Source organism: Trachypithecus francoisi, unplaced genomic scaffold (assembly GCF_009764315.1).
Source record: "Trachypithecus francoisi isolate TF-2019V2 unplaced genomic scaffold, Tfra_2.0 Contig00143, whole genome shotgun sequence".
NCBI classification, from domain to species: domain Eukaryota; kingdom Metazoa; phylum Chordata; class Mammalia; order Primates; family Cercopithecidae; genus Trachypithecus; species Trachypithecus francoisi.
The window spans coordinates 258,258-281,635 of record NW_022680491.1 but is presented as its reverse complement, the minus strand read 5'-3'; the positions used below and the strand labels follow the sequence as shown (position 1 = coordinate 281,635).

The following is a 23,378-nucleotide window of genomic DNA, read 5'->3' as shown; positions in this document are numbered from 1 at the left end:
AAACAGTGTCTCCAATCTGCTGAATTATAATAAAGGTTTAATTCTGTGATGGTGACACCACACATTGCAAAGCAGTTTCAGAGGTAAGATTCTTTCTAGTTTTACCTGTGGTATTCAGTTTTTCACTATTGACCTCATTGTGCTCCCAACCGCACCTTCACAGATTCTACAGAAAGAGTGTCTTCTACCTGCTTAATCAAAAGAAATGTTGAGTTCACTCTGTGAGATAAATCCACACATTGGAAAGAGGCTTAACAGATAGCTTCTTTCTTGTTTTTTTCTTCGGATTTTTTTTTTCCCCTTTGGCCTCTATGGACTCCAAAATATCCCATCATAGTTTCTACAAAATGTTTCCAACCTGCTAAGATGAATCCACACATTGCAGAGTGGTTTCAGAGATAGTTTCTTTCTAATTTTTATCTGGGGATACACAGCTTTTCACTATAGGCTCCAAAAGGATTCAAAATATACCTTAATAGATTTTCCTAAAAAGTGTTTTCAGCCTTATTAATATAAAGAAAATTTTATCTCTGTGAGATGAATCCACACTTTGAAAGGGGTCTAACAGACACTTGCTTTCTAGTTTGAGCTGGGAATATTTGATTTTGCATTATAGGGCTCAAAGGGCTCCCAAATGTCCCTTCACAGATTTTACAGAAAGAGTGTTTCAAACCTGCTTAATCAAAAGAAGTAGTTAACTTTGTGAGATGAATCCACACCCCGAAAATTGATTTTACATACCGGTTCTCTCTAGTTTTTGTCTGGGGATATGTAGTTATTCTCTACAGGCCTCTTTGGGCTCCCAAATATCCTTTGGAAGATTCTACAACCTGCTAAATCAAAAGAAAAGTTTAATTTTGTGAGATGAATACACATATTGCCATGCAGTCTCACAGATTTCTTCTTTCCAGTTTTTATCAGGGGATATACTGTTTTTCACTATAGGCCACCATAGGCTTCCAAATTTCACTTTGCAGATTCTACAAAATGTTTCCAACCTGTTTAAAGAAAGTAAAATTACAACTCTGTGAGATGAATTCAAGCATCAAAAGCTGTTTCACAGTTTCTATCTAGTTTTTAACTGGTGATATTAGATTTTTAACGGCAGGTTCCCATGGACTCCCGTCCAATTTTCTCCTGTCAGATTCTACACAAAGAGAATTTTCCCTCTGCTGAATCAAACACTGTGAGATGGATCAATGCATGGCAAAGTGGTTTCACAAAAAGCTTCTTTTCGGTTTTATCTGAGGATATTTGCTTCTTCCCTATAGGTCTCAAAGTGCTCTCAAATGTTCCTACCCAGATTCTACAAAAAGAGTGTTTCCAACAGGCTGAATCAAAACAAAGGTTTAACTTCTTTCTAGTTTATATACGGGGATATTTGGAATTCACCATAGGCCTGAATGGGCTCCCAAATATCCCATCGCAGATTCTACAAAAGCAGTGTGTCAAATCAGAAGAAAGAGCACGAAGTTGAGGGGAAAGAAGAGAAATAGTCAGGCTGAGGGACCTAGAGAGACTTAAATTTGTAGTGCCCTGCTCTGGTTGGCACAGACCCAGTGAACAGGCTGGGAGAATGTGGAGGATGCTTGGACTGGACCAGAACATGGTGGCTGTGTGGCCCACGCAGAAAGACAAAGCCCTGAGAGGTGTTTTTCTTGTATTGGTTGGTTGTTTGGGGGGCAGGTTTCGTAGGGTCCTTCAATAATTGACTCCAACCTATGCTGTTAGTGCCATGGACCTTGAGGTTTTCAGAGTTTACCCACCCGTCTGGCAAGAACGTGCTCTGAGCCTGCCCATGGTGCCTGAGGGCTGTGTTGCTCTCATGTCCTTGGGACTGGAGTTTACTCACTGGTGGCAGTGGTAATTTGGGTGGACAGGGACAGTTTTCCTGTTGGCTGGGATCAATGTTCCTCCCCAAGATGAGCAGACCCTGTGTTCTGGGGTGGAGATATTGTCTGGTGTCTTTGGAACCCGCTGCTCCTGCCTGTGTTTTCTCCCAGTTAGGACTGTGGCAGTGACTCCCTATGAATATAATGGATAGCCTGGGCATTCCGAGAGAAGGAAGACACCCCAGATGTCAGGAAACATGCGCCTGTGCCTTTGGGATATGGCCCTGCCTTTGGGATACTGCCCTGGCCTGCCCAGGCTGGAATGGGCAGCAGTGAAGCAGAAGTGGTGGAATGCTGCTGCCCGCCTGTGCTGGTGGGGCGGACTCCCAGGAGGAGGTCCCAATCTGTGGGTTGGTCACCCAGGGGGTGGTGGGAAACTTGGTGAAAATAGGGTGAAGAGGGAATGGGAAAGCCAGAGGAAAAAGCCTACCGCACCCAGTGTACCCAAGCATGCCAGGACCTCGCTTGTGTGCTCAGGACTGCAGTTTACACATAGTTAGTAACGATGGAAATATGGGTGCAAACGGACTGTTATCCACATGGGTGGGCAAACAATGTCCTTTCCATGGATGAGCAGCTTCTGTGTTGTGGACCAAGCTTCTAAGCTGGCCTCTGTGGAACCTACTTCCCCTGCCCTCTCTTTCCCATGGCTTAGACTGCTGCAGCAGCATTCGACGAGTAAATTGAATTGCTTGGCCATTCTGGGAGTGGGAAGACACCTCTGACAGCAAATAACATGGGTCTGCAAATTTGCTGTCAAGTTCTGGCCTGCCCCAGCAGTAGCCTGGCTCCTGGAGGGATGGTGTTGAGACAGAAGTGCTGGGATGGTGCTATCCTTCGGCAGTGCAGGGGCAGGCTCCCAGGAGGAGGTCCGGGGCTTTGGAAGGGGCCAGTGAGGGGGACTTAAAAGGAAAGCAAAGTCAGGCGATGGTTGGGAAGCATGAGAAAGATAGGGAGAATGGAGGGAGTGAAGAAACAAACAAACAAACAAAAAAACCACAAGCCTAGAGCACCCAGTATTCCAGGTGGTCTCCCATCCAAGTACTGACCAGGCCCAACCCTGCTTAGGTACTGAGATCACACGAGATCTGACGCATTCAATGTGGTATGGCCATAGACACGAGCAGAGTTGCCTGGCAGCCCCAAGAGCTCGGCCCAGTCACACCTGCCTGGTTCCAGCAGTCACCGCCAGACTGGGGTGGTGGGACTAAAACAAGAGACCCCTGAACTGCTCACCCACATCCTTCCCCTGGCTCTTGAGCTCCCGAGCTTCTACCGCATCGGGCTCACTCGGGACAAGCTGTGCTCTGAGGTGCCAGGGCCCAGGGCCCACGGTTCTGGGATGTCTTCTTGCCCTCAGTCTTGCTGCTGAGGTATTGATTTGGATCCCTTGCCACCCCTCCTGCATGGCACCCTTTTGCCCCACCCACCCAAAGCTGTCAGGACAGGACAGGCAAACAACCAGTTGGAGCCAGGCTCCTGGTAGGGCAATGGTGTGGCAAATGCAATGTAATGTTTCTACCTGGTGGTGCCACAGTGGCGGACTCCCAGGAGGAGGTCCCAGGTTGTAGAGGGGCGCAGGTGAGCACAAAAGCAGGAGCAGACTCATGGAGCTGTTGGGAAATATGGCCACAATAGGGCTAAGGGAGGGAGCTGAAGAGCCAAAAAAAAAAAAAATCCTACAGAACACTGTATTCCGAGGTACCAACCAGGCCTGACACTGTTAGCTCCAAGATCAGAGGATATCAGGCACCTTCAGAGTGGCATGCCAGACACTGGGAGAGGCATCTGGCTGTCCCAAGAGCCAGGCTCTGCTATGCCTGCCTGATTTCAGCCATCATTGCCAAGCTTGTGCCAAGGGACTCAGTTGGGTACCCCAGAGCTTCTTATCTGCAGCTTTCCCCTGGCTCCCGTGCTCCCAAACTTCCAGCATATCAGGACCACTCAAAACTTGGCGGGCTCCAACACAGCAGCGCCCAGTGCCCACGATCCCAGGATTTCTTCCGGTTCTCGGCCTTGGAGTGGAAATACTGTCTTTCATTCCTCGCAGCCCCTTCTACAAGAACCCCTCCAGCCACACCCAGCCAGATCTGTCAGGGCTGGGCAGGCTATGTGCCCCTGCCCAGGGGCACATAGCCTGCCCAGCCCTGTGGAACATTTTTCTCACCACACCCTCACTACCCTCACTTACCACAATGAAGAACTGGCCCTTGGGCAAGAGGACATGGGGCCCTTCTTTGCCCACTCTGGCACTAGAGCCACCAGCCTGATTCTGGGAAAGAGGGGCTGACACACTCAGACACACCCCCCACCAACCCCATGAGCAAACGCACCCCACACAAGAACACACACAGGTGCATGTGCGTGGGAAAACACTAACCCAGAAAAATACAGCCACAGATAGCTTAAAGGAGTGCAAGCGAGAGGGAGATGTAGAGACAGAAATGGAGGGGGGGAGAGAAACAGAGATGAGAAAGACATCGAACGGGGACTGTGAGAGACAGACAGAGAGATAGAGAGAGAAGGCGGCAGAAAAACCACGAGGTGGAGGGGAAAGAAGAGAAAAAGTGAGGGTGAGAGAGCTAGAGATCGAGAGCGACAGAGGTGTGAAGAGTGAGAGACTTGCTCAGCTAAACAAGGCCCTTTTCAGCAGGCTGGGATACGGTGGAGTGTGCTTGGGATGGGCTAGAACAGTCTGGAAAGGTGGGTCATGTGAGAAGACATACAAAACAACTGATGGCTAGGTATAATGGCTCATGCCTGTAATCCCAGCACTTTGGGAGGCCGAGGTGGGAGGATATCTATTAAAAATAAAAAATTAACCAGACGTGGGGATGGGCGCCTTTAGTCCCAGCCACTCAGGAGGTTGAAGAAGGGGAAGGGCAGGAACCCGGGAGGCGGAGCTTGAAATGAGCTGAGAAAGAAAGAGAGAAAGAAAAGAATGGAAGAAAGAAAGAAGGAAAGAGAGAGAGAAATAAAGAAAGAAGGAAAGAAAGAAGAAAGAAAGAGAGAAAGGAAAGAAAGAAAAACGAAGGAAAGAAGGAAAGAAATAAAGATAGAGAAAGAAAGAAAGAAGGAAAGAAAAAAGAGAGAAAGGAAAAAAGAAAAAGAAAGAAGAGAGAGAGAGAAGAAAAGAAAAGAAGGTACAAAAGAAAGAAAGACAAGAAAGAAAGCAAAAAAGCCTACAGCACCCGGTATTCCCATATGGTCTCCCATGCAAGGACTAACCATTCCCGACCCTGCTTAGTTTCCGAGATCAGACTAGATCGGGCGCGTTCAGCGTGCTGTGGCCGTGGATGCCAGCAGAGGCGCCTGGCTGCTCCAAGAGCCCGGCCCGGCCATGCCCGAGGTCTTCCACATGGCAACGCTGGCCTGGGGCCACCGGGATCATATCTGGACCCCAGAGCCACTCGCCCACCACCTTCCCCTGGCTCCCGAGCTCCTGAGCTTTTACCATGTCAGTTCTGCTCAGAACAGGGAGTGCTCTGAGGCATCAGGGCGCAAGGCCCACGATCCTGGGACCCCGACCCATCCTCCTCTCTGTCACGGAGTTATTCTTTTGGATCCCTGGCCACTCAGGAGCTCCTGTCAGGCCCCGTCATGTCCCACCCTGGCAGAGCCGTCACGGCTGGCCAAGGTCAAACAGCTGACCAGCCACGCATGGCCTTTTTCTCACAACACCCCCACCATGGTCACTTGTAAAGATGAAGACACGCCAGGTGGGCAAGAGGGCGTGGGAGGTTGGGGGTTGGGGTATGGCCCTGCTTTGCCCCGGGATGGCACTATAACCGACAGCCTGATCTCCAGCAGGAGGGGCTGAGAGAAACCCAGACACACCCCACCACCACCAGGAGCAAATCCACAGCCAAACACACAGACACACATGGGAAATTGCACACACGTTGCAAACACACACACACACACATACACACATGCACACACACAAGTACACGCACACACAAACGGCTTTAAGGAGATCAAGGAAGAGATGGATGGAGAGATTGAAACCAAGAGAGGGAGACATACAGTGATTGAGAGAGACACAGAGGAGGTGGAGAGGGAAAGAGACAGACAGATAGGTGGAGAAAGAGAGAGGGACAGAGAAAGAGAGAGAGACATAGAAACAGACGGAAGATGACAGAAGTAGCGCGAGGTGCGGGGACAAACCCAGAGGAGAGAGGTGCAGGGAGGTAGAGAGCGAAATCGATAGAGCCTTGGAGAGGGAGCACCCTGCTCTGGTAGGCAGGGTCCTTTTGAGCAGGCCGGGATAGGTTGGAGGGAGCTTGGACTGGGCCAGAACAGGGTGGACAGGCAGTCCATGCAAGAGGAGCAACGGAGCACTGAGATGGGTTTTGTCCTGCATTAATTGCTTCCTTTGGAGGTGGGTTTCATAGGCTCCTTCCTTTGTTGGCACCTCCCAGTGCTCTTGGTGCGGTGCGGTGTGGTGGTCACATTGATTTACAGAGTACGCTCGCCCGATTAGCAGGAGACGTGTCACCGGGTGTGCCCACTGGGACTGAGGCCTGGGTCTCTGGTGTGTCCTCGGGACTGGAGTTTACACGAAGTTGGAGGCAATGGGAATCTGGGTGCACAGGGACTGCTTCCCAGTGTATGGCGAGGTAATGTCCTTCCCCCAGATAAAGCAGCCCTGTGTTCTGGAGTGGAGGTCCTGGCTAGCGTGTGTGGCACCCACTGCCCCTGCCCTCCCCTTCCCCCAATTTGGAAGGTGGAGAAAGATGTGTGGACTGAATCGCCTGGGCATTCTGGTAGCGGGAAGGCACCATGAACAGCAGGGAACCCGCACATGTATGGGCTCCTGGCAGGTCGGCAGCAAGGTGGAAGTGATGGAATGCTGCTGCTAAGTGGTGCTTTGGTGGCAGACCCCCAGGAGGAGGTCCCCGGCTGTGGCGGGGGTTTAGGCAGGCAATAAAGTGGGAACAGAGTCAGGGAGGCTGGGAAGCACGGTGACAGTAGGGGGAAGGGTAGGAGGGGGGAAGCCACAAAAGCCTACAGCATGCGGTGGATCACGCCTGTAATCCCAGCACTTTGGGAGGCCGATGCGGGTGGATCACGAGATGAGGAGATCCAGACCAGCCTGGCTAACATGGTAAAACACCGTCTCCACTAATACTACAATACATGAGACGGGCGTGGTGGAGAGCACCTATAGTCCCAGTTGCTCAGTAGGCTGAGGCAGGAGAATGGCATGAACCCGGGCTGTAGAGCTTGCCGTGAGCTGAGATCATGCCACTACATGCCAGCCTGGGGGACAGAATGAGACTCCATTTGGAAGAAAAAGAAAGAAAGAAGAAGAAAGAAAGAAAGAAAGAACGGAAGGAAGGAAGGAAGGAAGGAAGGAAGGAAGGAAAGAAGGAAGGAAGGAAGGAAAGAAAGAAGGAAAGAAAAAGAGAAAGAAAGAAAGAAAGAAGGAAAGAAGAAGAAAGAAGAAAGAAGGAAGGAAGGAAAGAAAAGAAAGAAGAAGGAAGGAAGGAAGGAAGAAGGAAAGAAAAAAGAGAGAAAGGAAGAAAGAAAGAAAGGAGAGAGAGAGAAGGGAGGAAAGGAAGGCGGAAAAGAAAGAAAGACAAGAAAAAAAGCAAAAAAGCCTAAAACACCCTATATTCCCAGGTGGTCTCCCATCCCAGTACTAACTAGGACCGTCCCTGCTTAGCTACTGAGATCAGATGAGAACGGGCGTGTTCAGCGTGGTATGGCCATAGACGCCGGCAGAGGTGCCTGGTTGCCCCAAGAGCCCGGCCCAGCCATGCCCATTGGCTTCCAGTCAGCACTGCCAGCCCGGGGTCTCAGGGCTCGGATCGGGACCCCCCCCGAGCCGCTCGCCCGCGCCTTCCCTCGGCTCCCGAGCTTCCAGCACGTCGGGCCCGCTCGGAACAGGGAGAGCTTTGAGGCATCAGGGCCCAGGACCCCGAATCCTGGGACCCCGTCCCATCCTCAGCCCTGTCGTGGAGATGTTCTTTTGGATCCAGTCCGCTCAGGAGCTCCTGCCAGGCCCCCTCTTGCTCCACCCACACAGAGCCATCAGGGCTGGGCAAGGGTGAACAGCTGGCCCAACCACGTGGCTTTTTTCTCACAATGCCCCCACCATGGTCGCTTGTCCTGACCAAGAACTGGTTGGTGGGCAAGTAGGCGTGGGGGTATAGGGGTTCATGAATGGCCCTGCTTTTCCCTGGGCTGGCAGTAGAGCCAGCAGCCTGATCCCCAGCAGAGTTACTGAGAGAAACCCAGTCACACCCCACCACCATCAGGAGAAAATCCACAGCCACACACAGACCCACCTGGGCGCTCATGCACAGGAACCCACACACACATGCAAACACGCACAGACACACACACACATGTATGCACATGCAAACGGCTTGAAGGAGAGCAAGAAAGAGATGGATGGAGAGATTGAAACTAAGGGATAGAGAGAGACATCAGTCAAGAGAGACAGGGGAGGGGGAGAGAGAAAGAGACAGACAGAGAGGCTGAGAAGAGAGAGGAACGGAGAAAGGGAGAGAGACAGAGAGAGAGAGGGAAGGCAACAGAAGGAGCGCGAGTTGCAGGGGTAAATCCAGAAGAAAGAAGTGGAGGAAGCTAGAGAGGGAGAGAGATAGAGCTTTGGAGAGGGAGCGCCCTGCTCCAGTAAGCAGGGCCCTTTTGAGAAGGCTGGGTTAGGGTTGACGCCGTGGTCTGGGCCAGAAGAGGGTGATCAGGCTGTCCATGCAAGAGGAGCATGGAGCACTGAGATGGTTTGGTCTTGGGTTAGTTGCTTGCTTTGGAGGTGGGTTTCGTAGGCTCCTTCCTATATTGGCACCTCCCTGTGCTCCTGGTGCAGTGCGTTGGACCCCTAGATTTGCAGAGTGCACCTGATCATTTGGCAGAAGTCGTGGCATTGGACGTGCCCAAAGTGCCCGAAGCCTGGGTCTCTGGCAAGTCCTCGGGACTGGAGTTTACACAAAGTTGGTGGCAATGGAATCCGGGTGCACAGGGACTGTTTTCCTGGTGGCTGGCAAAGCAATGTCTTTCCCCTGCATAAAGCGGCCCCTGCGTTATGGAGCAGAAATCTTGACTGGCCTGTGTGGCACCCGCTGCCCCTGCATGCCCCTTCCTCCATTTTGGAAGGTTGCAGTGGTGCCCGATGAGTGCATTGAATCACTTGGGCGTTCCTGGAGCGGGAAGGCAGCACAAACCATAAGGAACCTACCCCTGTGCATTTATGGTTCCACCCCCTGCCTTCCCGGGATGGACTTGGGCTCCTGGATTGGCGGCGGCGAGGCAGATGCCATGGCAGGCTGCTGACCGGTTCTGCTTTTGGGGCGAATCCCCAAGAGGACGTCCTCAGCTGCAGAGGGGATGTAGGCAGGCGATAAAGTGGGAGCAGACTCCAGGGAGGTTGGGAAGCATGGCGACAGCAGGGGGAAAGGAAGGAGGGGGGAAAACATAAAAGACTACAGCAGGATGAAATCCTGTCCAGCCTGGCTAACACAGTGAAACCTCATCTCTGCTAAAGCTACAAAACATGAGCCTGGCGTGGGTGCAGGTGTCTGCAGTCCCCGCTGCTCCGGAGGCCAAGGCAGGAGAATGATGTGAACCTGGGAGGCGGAGCTTGCAGTGAGCTGAGATCGTGCCACTGCACTCCGCCCTGGGTGATACAGTGAGGCTCTATCTGGAAGAAAAGGAAAGAAGAAAGAAAGAAGGAAAGAAGGAAAGAAGGAAAGAAAAGAAAGAAAGAAAGAAGAAAGAAAGAAGGGAGGGAGGGAGGGAGGGAGGGAGGGAAGAAAGGAAGGAGAGAGAGAAGGAAAGAGAGAGAGAAAGAAGAAAGAAAGAAAGAGAGAGAGAGAGAAAGAGAGAAAGAAAGAAGAAAGAAAGAGAAAAGAAAGAAGGAAAGAACGAAAGAAGGAGAGAAATAAAGAAAAAAGAAGAAAGAAGGAAAGAAAGAAAGGGAAGAAGAAAGAAAAGAAAGAAAGAAGAGGGAGAGAGAGAAGGAAATAAAGGAAGGTAGAAAAGAAAGAAAGACAAGAAAGAAAGCAAAAAAGCCCACAGCACCCAGTATACCCAGGCGATCTCCCATCCAAGTACTAACCAGGCCTGACCCTGCATATCTTCCGAGACCAGATGAGATCTTGCTGGTTCAGGGTGGTATGGCCTTAGACACCAGCAAAGGCACCTGGCTGCCGCAAGAGCCCTGCCCAGCCACGCCCGCCGGCATCCAGGCGGCACAGCCAGCCCAGGGCCTCCGGGCATGTATCGGGACCTCCGAGCCGCTCCACAGCCTTCTCCTGGATCCCGAGCTGCCGAGCTTCCACCACGTCTGGCCCACTTCGAACAAGGAGTGCTCTGAGGCATCAGGGCCCAGGGACAATGATCCTGGGATCCCATCCGGTCCTCCGCCCTGTTGCAGACGTATTCTTTTGGATCCTTGGCAGCTCAGGAGCTCCTGCAAGGCCCCGTCTTGTCCCACCCAGACAGAGCTGTCAGGGCTGGCCAAAGGTGAACAAGTGACCCAGAGGCGTGTGGCCTTTTTCTCACAATGAGAACACCTGTGCCTGCACCTCTGGGCTCTGGCCCCCTGCCCTCCCAGGCTGGAATCAGGCTCCTGGTTGGGCGGCGAATAGCCAGAAGCGGTGGCATGCTGCTGTCCAGTGGTGCTTTGCTGGCACACCCCCAAAAGGCATTCCGTGGGTGTGTCAGGGGTGTACAGGCATGATAAAGGGGGAGCAGAGTCAGGAGAATTTGGGAACATGGCGATAGTAGGGGGAAGGGAATGAGGGGGCAAGGCAAAATAGCCTGCAGCAGGCCGTGACAGGTGGATCACGCCTATAATCCCAGCGCTTTGAGAGGCCGAGGTGTGTGGATCACGAGGTCAGGAGATCCAGACAAGCCTGACTTACACAGTGAAACCCTGTCTCTACTAAAAGTACAAAACATGAGCCGGGCATGGTGGTGGGCGCCTGTAGTCCCAGCTGCTCGAGAGGCTGACATAGGAGAATGGCATGAACCCAGGAGGCAGAGCTTGCAGCGAGCTGAGATCGTGCCACTGCCCTCCAGCCTGGGTGACAGAGTGGGAGTCCTTTTGGAAGAAAAAAGAAAGAAGAGAAAGAAAGAAAGAAGAAAGAAAAAAGAAAGAAGAGAAAGACAAGAAAGAAAGAAAGAAAGAAGAGAGAAGAAAAGAAAGAAAGAAAGAAAGAAAGAAAGAGAAAGAAGAAGGAAGAAAGAAAAAAGAAAGAAGGAAAGAAAAGAAAGAAGGAAGAAAGAAGAAAGAAGAAAGAAAGAGAAAGAAAGAAGGAGAGAAAGAAAGAAAGAAAGAAGAAAGAAAAAGAGAAAGACAGAAAGAAGGAAGAAAGAAGAAAGAAAGAAAAAAGAAAGAAAGAAAAGAAAGGAAAGAAAGAATTATGGAAGGAAGGAAGGACGAAATAAAGAAAGAAAGAAAGAAAGAAGGAGAGAAAGAAAGAAAAGAAACAAGAAAGAAAGAAAAAGAGAGAAAGACAAGAAAGAAGGAAAGAAAGAAGGAAAGAAAGAAAGAAAGAAAGAAAGAAAGAAAAGAAAGAAAGGAAGGAAAGAATTATGGAAGGAAGGAAGGACGAAATAAAGAAAGAAAGAAGGATAGAAAGAAAGAAAAGAAACAAGAAAGAAAGAAGAAAAAGAAGAAAAGAAAGAAAGAAAGGAAAGGAGAAAGAAAGAAGGAAAGAAAGAAGAAAGAAAGATAAAAGAGAGAAAGAAAAGAAAGAAAGAAGAAAGAAAGATAGAAGAGAGAGAGACAGAAAGGAAGAAAGGAAGGCAGAAAAGAAAGAAAGACATGAAAGAGAAAAAAAACCTATAGTGCCCAGTTTTTCCAGGCTGTCTCCCATCCAAGTACTAAATGGGCCCGACCCTGCTAAGCTTCTGAGATCGGACGAGATCAGGCGCCTTCAGGGTGGTATGGCCCTACACGCCCGCAGAGGCCCTTGGCTGCCCCAAGAACCCTTCCCAGTCATGTTGGCTGGCTTCCAGCCAGCACCACCAGCCCAGGGACTCCGGTTCAGATTGGAACCCCCGAGCCGCTCGCACGTGGAAATCCCACGGCTCCTGAGCTGCCGAGCCTCCACCACGTCAGGCCCACTAGGAACAGGGAGTGCTTGGAGGAGTCAGGGCACAGGGCCCACGATCCTGGAACACCATCCAGTACTCCGCCCTGTCACGGAGGTATTCTTTTGGATCTCTTGCCACTCTGGAGCTCCTGAGAGGCCCCCTCATGCCCCACCCTCCCGGAGCCATCACAGCTGGCCAAGGGCGAACAGCTGGCCCAGCTGTGTGTGGCTTTTTTCTTACAATGTCCCCATCACGGTCGCTTATCATGACCAAGAGCTGGCAGTGGAGCAAGATGGCGTGGAGCGTTGGAAGTTGGGGGATGGCCCTGTTTGCCCTGGGCTGGCACTAGAGCCGGCAGCCTGATCACCGGCGAGAGGGGCTGAGAGAAACCCAGACACACCCCACCACCACCAGGAGCAAATCCACAGCCCCACACACAGACATGCCTGGGTGGACACGTGTTGGAACCCACGCATGGGCACGTGCACACACACAGACACACACACACACACACGTACTCACACAAAAACACCTTAAAGGAGAGCAAGGAAGAGATGGATGGAGAGATTGAAACCAATGGTGGGAGAGACACATCCATCGAGAGAAACAGGTGAATTGGAGAGGGATAGAGACAGACTGAGATTCAGAGAAAGAGAGAGGGAGAGAGAAAGAGAGAGAGACAGGGAGACAGAAGGAAGGCAACAGAAATAGCGGGAGGTACAGGGGAAACCCAGAAGATCGATGGGGAGGGAGATAGAGAGCAAGAGAGATAGAGCCATGGAGAGGGAGCGTCCTGGTCCAGTAGGCAGGGACACTGTGAGCAGGTCGGGATAGGGTGGAGGGGGCATAAGCTGGGCCAGAACAGGGTGACCAGGCCGTCCATGTAAGAGGAGCAATGGAGTGCTGAGACTGGTGTTTTCTTGGGCTAATTGCTTGATTTGGAGGTGTGTTTCATAGGCTCCTTCCTTTGTTGGCACCTCCCTGTGCTCCTGGTGCGGTGTGTTGGGCCCCTAGATTTGCAGAGTGCGCCTATCCATTTGGTGGGAGCCATGGCACCAGGCGTGCCCACGGTGCCTGAGACCTGGGTCTCTGGCATGTCCTCAGGACTGGAGTTTACACAGTTGGTGGCAATGGAATCCGGGTGTACGGGGACTGTTTTCCCGATTGCTGGCAAAGCAATGTCCTTCATCCTGATAAAGCGGCCCCTGCATTCTGGAGTGGAGATCTTGCCTGGCATGTGTGGAACCCGCTGCCCCTGCATACCCATTCCCCCAGTTTGGAAGGTTGCGGAGGCACCTGATGAGAGCATTGAATCCCCTGGGCGTTCTGAGAGTGGGAAAGCAGCATGAACGGCAGGAAACCTGCGCCTGCGTCTTTATGGAGTGGTCTCCTGACCTACTGGGATGGACCCGGGCTCCTGGCATGGTGGCGATGAGGCGGAAGTGGTGGGAGGCTTCTGCCCAGTTGTGCTTTGGTGGCGGACCCCCAAGAGGACGTCCCCAGCTGCGGTGCTGTTGTAGGTGGGCAATAAAATGGGAACAGAGTACTGGGAAGTTTGGAAGCATGACGAGAGTAGGAGAAAGGGAGGGATGGTTGAAGCCACAAAAAACTACAGTAGGTCCAGCTCCATGGATCACGGGTGTAACCATAGCACGTTGGGATTCCGAGGAGGGTGCATCACGAGGTCAGGAGATCCAGACCAGCCTGGCTAACATGGAGAAACTCCGTCTCTACTGAAACTACAAAACATGAGCCCAGCGTGGGGGTGGGCGAATGTAGTCCCTGCTGCTTGGGAGGCTGAGAGAGGAGAATCGTGTGAACCTGGGAGACGGAGCTTGAAGTGAGCAGAGATCGTGCCACTGCTCTCCACCCTGGGTGATAGAGCGAGACTCTGTCTGGAAGAGAAAGAAAGAAGAAAGAGAGAGAGAGAGAGAGAGAGAGAGAAAGAAGGAAGGAAGGAAGGAAAGAGAGAGAGAAAGAAAGAAAGAAAGTAAGAAAGAAAGAAAGAAGAAAAGAAAAAGAAAGAAAGAAGAGAGTGAAAGAGAGAAAGAAAGAAAGAGAGAGAGCAAAATAGAGAAAGAAAGAAAGTAGAAAGAAAGAGAGAAAGAAAGAAAGAAGAAAAGAAAAAAGAAAGAGAGAAAGAAAAAATTAAGAAACAAAGAAAGAGAGAGAAAGGAAGAAAGAAAGAAAAGAATGACAGAAAGAAAGAAGAAAGAAAGAGAAAGAGAGAAAGAAAGGATTAAAGAAAGAAGAAATAAGGAAAGAGAAGAAAAAAAGAAGGAAGAAAGAATAAAGAAAGAGAGAAAGAAAGATAGATGGAAAAAATGAAGAAAGAAAGAGAAAGAGAGAAAAAGAGAAGAAAGTAAAAGGAGAGATAGAAGAAGAAAGAGAAAGAAAAAAAGAAGGAAAGAAAGAATAAAGAAAGAGAGAAAGAAAGATAGATGGAAAAAATGAAAGAAAAGAAAGAGAAAGAGAGAAAAAGAGAAGAAAGTAAAAGGAGAGATAGAAGAAAGAAAGAGAGAAAGAAAAGAAAGAAGGAAAGAAAGAAACAAAGAAAGAAGAGAGAGAGAAGGGAAGAAAGGAAGGTAGAAAAGAAAGAAAGACAAGAAAGAAAGCCAAAAACCTACAGCACCTGGTATTCCCAGGCAGTCTCCCATGCAAGTACTAACCAGGTCAGACCCTGCTTCGTTTCCAAGAACAGATGAGATCGGGCGCGTTCAGGGTTGTATGGACATAGACACCAGCAGAGGCATCGGCTGTCCAAAGGGCCCGACCCAGCCATGCCCGCCGGCTTCCCACTGGCAATGCCATCCCGGGCCCAATGGGCTCGTATCGGGACCCGCGAGGCCCTCGCCCGCGGCCTTCCACCAGTTCCCGAGCTCCTGAGTTTCCACCACCTAGGGCCCGCTCATACCAGGGAGGACTCTGAAGCATCAGGGCCCAGGGCCCACAATCCTGGGACACAGTCCGGTCCTCTGCCCTGTTGCGCCCGTCACGGCTGGCCAAGGGCGAACAGCCAGCTGAGCTGGGCCTGGCCTTTCTCTCACAACGCCCCCACAATGGTCGCTTGTTTCGAACAAGACCCACCCGGTGGGCAAGAAGGCCTGGGAGGTTGGGGTTGGGAGATGGCCCTGCTCTGCCCCAGGCTGGCACTAGAGCTGGGAGCCAGATCTCCAGTGAGAGATGCTGAGAGAAAGCCAGACACACCCCAAAACCACCAGAAGCAAATCCACAGCCTAACACAGACACACCCAGGCACTGGTGCATGGGAACCAACACATGCGCATGTGCACACACATGGACACACACATACACACACACACGTGCACGCACACACAAACTGCTTGAAGGAGAGTAAGGAAGAGATGGATGGAGAGATTAAAACCGAGGGAGGGAGAGAGACTGTGATCGAGAGAGACAGGATAGGTGGAGAGGGAAAGAGACAGACAGAGAGGCAGAGAAAGAGGGAGGGACAGAGAAAGAGAGAGAGACAGAGAGATAGAGAGACAGAGGGAAGGCGATAGAAGTAGCGGGAGGTGCAGGGGGAAACCCAGAAGAGAGGGGAGAGGGAGCTAGAGAGTCGGAGCAATAGAAACTTGGAGAGGGAGTGCAATGCTCCGATAGGCACAGCCCTTTGAGCAGACCTGGATAGGGTGCAGGGGGCTTGGGGTGGTCCAGAACAGGGTGGCCAGGCCATCCATGCAAGGGCAGCAACGGAGCACTGAGACGGGTTTTGTCTTGGATTAATTGCTTGCTTTGGAGGTGGGTTTCATGGGCTCCTTCCTTTGTTGGCACCTCCCTGTGCTCTTGGTGTAGTGTGGTGGGCCCCTTGATTTGTAGAGTGTGCCCAGCGGTTGGCAGGGGCCGTGGCACCAGGCGTGCCCACGGGGCTCGAGGCCTGTGTCTCTGGTGTGTTCCACAGGACTGGAGTTTACACGAAGTTGGTGGCAATGGTAATCCAGGTGCACAGGGACCATTTTCCTGGTGGGTGGCGAAGCAATTTCCTTCCCCCAGATTAAGCAGCCCCTGTGTTGTGGAGTGGAAGTCTTGGCTGGCGTTTGTGGCACCTGATGACCCTGCCCACCCCTTCAACCGGTTCGGAAGGTTGTGGCAGCGTCCAAAGAGTGGACTGAATCGCCTGCACCTTCCTGGAGCTGGTAGGAACCACGAACGGCAGGGAACACATGCCTGCGCCTTTGGGGTCTGGCCCCTTGCCCTCCCGGGATGGAGCCAGGCTCCTGGTGGTGTGGCAGTGTGGCGGAAGTGGGGAGATGCTGCTGCCTGGTGGTACTTTTGTGGTGGACACCCAGGAGCAGGTCCCTGGCTGTGGCGGTGGTGTAGGTGGGCGATAAAGGGGGTGAAAAGTCAGAGGAGGCTGGGAAGCATTTCAACAGTAGGGTGAAAGGTGGAGAGGGGAAGCCAAATAAGCCTACAGCAGGACGGGCACGTTGGAACACGACTGTAATCCCAGCATTTTCGGGGGTCAAGGAGGGTGGATCATGAGGTCAGGAGATCCAGACCAGTCTGGCTAACATGGTGTAACCCCATCTCTACTAAAACTACAAAATGAGATGGGCGTGGTGGCAGGCACCTGTAGTCCCAGCTGCTTGGGAGACTGAGGCAGGAGAATGGCGTTTACCCGGAGATGAAGCTTGAAGTGACCCGAGATCGTGCCACTGCACTCCACCCTGGGTCACAGAGTGAGACCCCGTCTGGAAGAGAAAGAAAGAAAGAAGAGAAGAAAAGAAAGAAAGAAAGAAAGAAAGAAAGAAAGAAAGAAGAGAGAGAGAGAAAGAAGAAAGAAAGAAAGAAAGAAAGAAAGAAAGAAAGAGAGAGAGAGAGAGAAGAAGAAAGAAAGAAAGAAAGAAGAAAGAAAGAGAAAGAAAAGAAAGAAAGAAGGAGAGAAAGAAGAATGAAAGAAAAAAGAGAGAAAGAGAGAAAGAAGGAAGAAGAAAGAAAGAGAGAAGAGAAGAAAGAAAGGGAGAAAGAAAAGAAAGGAAGGAAAAAAGAAAGGAAGGAAGGTGGGATGAAAGAAAGAATGAAATAGAGAAAAAGAAAGAAAGAAAGAAAGAGAGAAAGAAGAGAAAGAAAGAAGGAAAAGAAAGAAGGAAAGGAAGAAAGAGGGAAGACAGAAGAAAAGAAAGAAAGGGAGAAAGAAAGAAGGAAAAGAAAGAAAGATGGAAAGAAAAGAAAGAGAGAAAGAAAGAAAGAAAGCATTAAAGAAAGAATGAAGAAAAAGAGAGAAAGAAAGGAAATAAGAAAGAAGAAAGAAAGAAAGAAGGAAAAGAAAAGAAGAAAGAAGAGAGAGAGAAGAGAAGAACGGAAGGTAGAAAAGAAAGAAAGACATGAAAGAAAATGAAAAAGCCAGCAGTGCCTGGTATTCCCAGGTGGTTTCCCATCCAAGTACTAAACGGCCCCTCCCAGCTAAGCTTCCGAGATCAAACGATATTGGGCACGTTCAGGGTGGTATGGCCGTAGCTGCCTGCAGAGGCTCCTGGCTGCCTGAAAAGCCCGCCCAACCATTCCCACCGGCTTCCAGTCAGCACCGCCAGACCGGGGACGCCGGGCTCATATGGGGAATCCCGAGCTGCTCACCTAAATACTTCCCCCAGCTCTGGAGCTCCCGACCTTCCACCATGTTGGCACCGCTCAGGACAGGGAGTGTTCCCAGGTGTCAGGGCCCAGGGCCCACGTTCTTGGGACCCCGTCTGGTCCTCTGCACTGTCGCTTAGGTGTTCTTTTGGATCCACGGTTGCTCAGGAGCTCCTGCGTGGCCCCCTCTTGCCCCACACAGCCAGAGACGTCAGGGCTGGCCAAGGGTGAACAGCTGGCCCTGTGTCGCGTGGCCTTTTTCTCATAACGACGCCACCATGGTCGCTCTTCCCCAAGAAGACCTGGCCGGTGGGCAAGAGGGTTTGATGGCTTGGGGGTTGGGGTATGGCCCTGCTTGGCCCCGGGATGGCACTACAGCTGGAAAGCTGGTCCCCAGTGAGAAGGGCTGAGAGAAACCTAGACACACCCCATCACCACCAGAAGCAAATCCACAGCCCCACACACAGACACACCCAGGCGCTCATACGGGAACCCACACATGTGCGTGTGCACACACACAGACACACACACACACACACACATGCACACACACACAAACATCTTGAGGGACAGCAAGGAAGAGATGGAATGCGAGATTGAAACTGAGGGAGAGAGACAGTGATCGAGAGAGACAGGGGAGGGGGAGAGGGAAAGAGACAGAGAGGCAGAGAAAAAGAGTTGAACAGGGAAAGAGAGAGAGACAGAGAGACGGAGGGAAAGCGACAAGTAGCATGAGGTTCAGGGGCAAACACGGAAGAGAGACGGGGAGGAAGCTAGAGAACGAGATCGATAGAGCCTTGGAGAGGGAGCACCATGCTCCGTTAGCCAGGGCCCTTTTGAGCAGGCTGGGATAGGGTGGAGGGTGCTTGTTCTGGGCCAGAACAGTGTGGCCAGGCCGTGTATGCCAGAGGCGTAATAGAGTGCTGAGACCAGATTTTTCTTGGATTAATTGCTTTCTTTGGAGGTGGGTTTCGTGGGCTCCTTCCTTTGTTGGCACCTCCTAGTGCTCTTGGCACAGTGTGGAGGGCCCCTTGATTCCCAGAGTACCCCCACCCGATTGGCAGGAGCTGTGGCACAGGGCGTGCCAACGGGGCCCAAGGCCTGGGTCTCTGGCGAGTCCTTGGGATTTTAGTTTTAACGAGGTTGGTGGCAATGGGAATCTGGGTGCACAGGGACTGTTCTCCTGGTGACTGATGTAGCAATGTCCTTCCCCCGGATAAAGCAGGCCCTGCGTTCTGGAGCGGAGGTCTTGGCTGGCATGTGTGGTACCTGCTGGCCCCTTTAACTGGTTAAGATGGTTGCAGCAGGTCCGATGAGTGGATTGAATCACCTGTGCATCCCGGGAGTGGGAAGGCACTACAAATGGCAGAGAACCCACGCCTTCGCCTTTGGGATCTGGCTCACTGCCCTCCCAGGCTGGAGCCAGGCTCCTGGCAGAGCGGCAGCGAGGTGGAAGAGGTGGGGTCCTGCAGCTCGGTGGTGCTTTGGTGATGGACCCCCAGGAGGAGGTACCAGGCTGTGGCGGGTGTGTAGTTGGGCAATAAAGGGAAAGCAGAGTCAGGGGAAGTTGGGAAGAATGTCAACAGTAGGGGGAATGGAGGGAGGGGGGAAGCCACAAAAGCCTACAGCATGGCTTTAAGCCATGCCCACCTGCTTAAAGCATGGCGGATCACACCTGTAATCCCAGCACTTTGGGATACCGAGGGGGGTGGATCACGAGGTCACAAGATCCAGAACAGCGTGGTTAACACGGTGAAACCCATCTCTACTAAAACTACAATGCTAAAACTACAATGACTGGGTGTGGTGGTGAGCACCTGTAGTCCCAGCTGCTCGGGAAAAGGAGGCAGGAGAATGGTGAGGACCCAGGAGTCGGAGCTTGCAGTGAACCGAGGTCATGCCACTGCACTCCAACCTGGGTGACAGAGCGAGACACTGTCTGGAAGAAAAAGAAAGAAAGAAAGAAAAGAAAGAAAGAAGGAAGAAAGGAAGGAAGGAAAGAAAAGAAAGAGAGAGAGAAAGAGAGAAGGAAGGAAGGAGGAAGGAAGGAAGGAAGGAAGGAAGGAAGGAAGGAAGGAAGGAGAGAGAGAAAGAAAGAAAGTAAGAAAGGAAGGAATGAGGAAAGAAAGAAAGAAAAAGAGAGAAAGAAAAGAAAGAAAGAAGGAAGGAAAGAAAGAGAAAGAAAAGAAAAGAAAGCAGGAAAGAAAGAGGAAAGAAGGAAAGAAAGATGGAGAGAAGGAAAGAAAAGAAAGAAAAAGCAAGGAGAGAGAGAGAGAAGGAAAGAAAGGAAGATAGAAAGGTAAGAAAGACAAGAAAGAAGCAAAAAACCCTACAGCACCTGGTAGTCCCACACGGTCTCCCAACCAAGTACTAACCAGGCTTGACCCTGCTTAGCTTGTGAGATCAGATGAGATCGAGCGTGTTCAGGGTGGTATGGCAATGGACGTGGGCAGAGGCACCTGGGTGCCCCAAGAGCCTGGAGCAGCCATGCCCACCTGCTTAAAGCCGGCGCCACCAGCCTGGGGCCGCCGGGCTCGGATCGGGACCCCCGGACCGTTTGCTCTCAGCCTTAAACCGCTCCTGAGCCGCCGAGCTTCCACCACGTCTGGCCCACTCCGAATATTGAGTTCTCCGAGGCATCAGGGGCCAGGGCCCACAATCCTGGAACCCTGTCCGGTCCTCCGCCCGGTCGCAGAGGTATTCTTTTGGATCACTGGCAGCTCAGGAGCTCCTGCGAGGCCCCTTCTTGCTCCACCCACCTAGAGCCGCCTGAGCTGGCCAAGGTCAAACATCTGGACAACACTTACCTGGCTTTTTCTCACAACAACCTGAACATGGCACCTTGGCCCGACCAAGACCCGGCCAGTGGGCAAGTGGGCGTCGGGGGTCGGGGGTTGGGAGATGTCCCTGCTTTGCCCAGAGCTGGCACTAGAGCCGGCAGCCTGATCCCCAGTGAGAGGGGCTCAGAGAAACCCAGACACATCCCACCACCACCAGGAGCAAATCCACAGCCCCACAGACAGACACACCCGGGCACTCACGCGCTGGAACCCACACACATGCGCACGCACACACACAGAAACGTATACACATACACATACATGCATGCCCACACAAACAGCTTGAAGGAGAGCAAGGAACAGATGACTAGAGAGATTGTAACCGAGGGAGGGAGAGAGACAGCGATCGAGAGACACAGGGTAGGGGGAGAGGGAAAGAGACAGACAGAGAGGCAGAGAGGCAGAGAAAGAGAGAGAGACAGAGAGACAGAGGGAAGGTGACAGAAGTAGCGGGAGGTGCAGGGGCAAACCCAGAAGAGAGAGGGGCAGGGAGCTAGAGAGCAAGAGTGATAGAGCCTTGGAGAGGGAGCGCCCCGCTCCGGTAGGCAGGACCCTTTGAGCAGGCCGGGATAGGGTGGAGAGGGCATGGGCTGTGCCAGAACAGGCTGCCCAGGCCGTCCATGCAAGAGGAGCAATGGAGCATGGAGATGGGTTTTGTCTTGGATTAATTGCTTGCTTTGGAGGTGGGTTTCATAGGCTCCTTAATTTGTTGGCAACTCCCTGTGCTCTTAGTGCAGTGCAGTGGGCCACTTGATTTACAGAATGCGCCCGACCAATTGGCACAGAGCCATGGCACCAGGCGTGCTCACGGGGCCCCGAAGCCTGGGTCTGTGGCATGTCCTCGGGACTAGACTTTACACGAAGTTGGTGGCAATGGGAATCCGGGTGCACAGTTACTGTTTTCCTAGTGGCTGGTGAAGCAATGTCCTTCCCCCGGATAAAGCGGTCCCTTCGTTGTGGATCGGAGGTCTTGGGTGGCTTGTGTGGCACTCGCTGCCAGTGCCCACACCTTCCCCAGGTTTGGAACGTTGCAGCGATGCCCGATGAGTGGATTGAATTGCCTGGGCATTCAGGGAGCGGGAAGGCACCGCGAACGGCAGGGAACCAAGGCCTCCACATTTGGGATCCGTCCCCCTGCTCTCCTGGGCTGGAATCGGGCTCCTGGCAGAGTGACAGCGAGGCGGAAGGGGTGGAGTCCTGCAGCCCAGTGGTTCTTTGGTGGCAGATCCCCAGGAGGAGGTCCCAGGCTGTGGCAGGGGTGTACGCAGGGGATCAAGTGGGAGCAGAGTCAGGGGAGTTTGGGAAGCATGACGACAGCAGACGGAAGGGAGGGAGGGTCGAAGCCACAAAAGCCTACCGCAGGCTGGGCACGGTGGATCATGGTTGTAATCCCAGGACTTTGGGATGCTGAGGTGGGTGGATCACAACTTCAGGAGATCTAGACCAGCCTGGCTAATACAATGAAACCCCGTCTCTAATAAAACTACAAAACATGAGCCGGGCATGTTCGCGAGCACCTGTAGTCCCATCTGTTCGGGAGGCTCAGGCAGAAGAATGACGAGAACCTGGGATGCGGAGCTTGCAGTGAGCCAAGATCACGCCAGTGCACTTCAGCCTGGGTGACAGAGTGAGACTCCGTCTGGAAGAAAAAGAAACAAAGAAGGAAGGAAGGAAGGAAGGAAGGAAGGAAGAGGAAGGAAGGAAGGAAGGAAGGAAGGAAGGAAGGAAGGAAGGAAGGAAGGAAAGAAGGAAGGAAGGAAGGAAGGAAAGAAAGAAAAGAAAGAAAGAAGAAAGAAAGAAAGAAAGAAAGAAAGAAAGAAGGAAGGAAGGAAGGAAGGAAAAGAAGAGAGAGAGAAAAGGGAAGAAAGGAAGGTAGAAAACAAAGAAAGACAAGAAAGACAGCAAAAAATCCTACAGCACCCAGGATTCCCAGGCGATCTCTCATCCATGTACTAACCAGGCTGGACCCTGTTTAGCTTCCGAGATCAGACGAGATAGGGTGTGTTCAGGCTGGTATGGCCATAGATGTCGGCTGAGGGGCCTGGCTGCCCCAAGGACCCGGCCCTGCCATGTCTGCTGGCTTCCAGGTAACCCCACCAGGCCAGGTCAGTGGGGCTAGGATCCGGACCCCTGAGCCACTCACCTGGGTCCTTCCCTGGCTCTCAAGCTCCCAAGCTTGTACTACGTCTGGCCCGCTCAGAACAGGGAGTGTTCTGAGGCTTCAGGGCCCAGAGTCCATGATCCTGGCACCCCCTCTGGTCCTCCGCCCTGACGCAGAGATGTTCTTTTGGATTCCTGGCCTCTCAGGAGATCCTGTGAGGCTCTATCTTACTCCACCCACCCAGAGCCATCAGGGCTGGCCAAGAGGGAACAGCCGGATGAGCTGTGGGTGACCTTTTTCTAACAATGCCTCCACCACGGTCACTTGTCCTGACCAAGACTGGGCCAGTGGGCAAGAGGGCGTGGGGGGTTGGGGGTTGGGGGATGGCCCTGTTTTGCCTGGGGCTGGCACTAGATCCGGCAGCCTGACCCCCGGCCAGAGCAGCTGAGAGAAACCCAGACACACCCCACCACCACCAGGAGCAAATCCACAGCCGTATGCACAGACACACCGGGGCGCTCACCCGCAGGAGCGCACACACACGCACACGCACACACACAGAGACACACACACACACATGCACGCACACACAAATGGCTTGAGGGAGAGCAAGGAAGAGATGGACAGAGAGATTGAAGCTGAGGGAGGGAATGATAGCGATTGAGAGAGACAGGGGAGAGGGAGACGGAAAGAGACAGGGAGGCAGAGAAAGAGAGAGAGACAAAGGGAAGGCGACAGAAGTAGCATGAGGTGCAGGGGCAAACCCAGAAGAGAGAGGGGGAGGGAGCTAGAGAGCGAGAGTGATACAGCCTTGGAGAGGGAGCACCCTGCTCCGTTAGGGAGGTCCCTATTGAGCAGGCCGGGATTGGGTAGAGAGGGCTTGGG

The 23,378-nt window shown here is 52.2% G+C and overlaps 6 pseudogenes; all 6 read right to left on the bottom strand.

Moving 5' to 3' along the window:
- Window positions 1–2,893: 2,893 nt before the first annotated feature.
- LOC117068016 lies at window positions 2,894–3,011 on the bottom strand (annotated as a pseudogene).
- A 4,481-nt stretch (window positions 3,012–7,492) lies between these two features.
- On the bottom strand, window positions 7,493–7,611 carry LOC117068274 (annotated as a pseudogene).
- Window positions 7,612–11,703: 4,092 nt separating this feature from the next.
- Window positions 11,704–11,822, bottom strand: LOC117067828 (annotated as a pseudogene).
- Window positions 11,823–14,580: 2,758 nt separating this feature from the next.
- Window positions 14,581–14,699, bottom strand: LOC117067720 (annotated as a pseudogene).
- Window positions 14,700–19,878: 5,179 nt separating this feature from the next.
- LOC117067896 lies at window positions 19,879–19,997 on the bottom strand (annotated as a pseudogene).
- A 2,303-nt stretch (window positions 19,998–22,300) lies between these two features.
- On the bottom strand, window positions 22,301–22,419 carry LOC117067790 (annotated as a pseudogene).
- Between the last annotated feature and the right edge of the window lie 959 nt (window positions 22,420–23,378).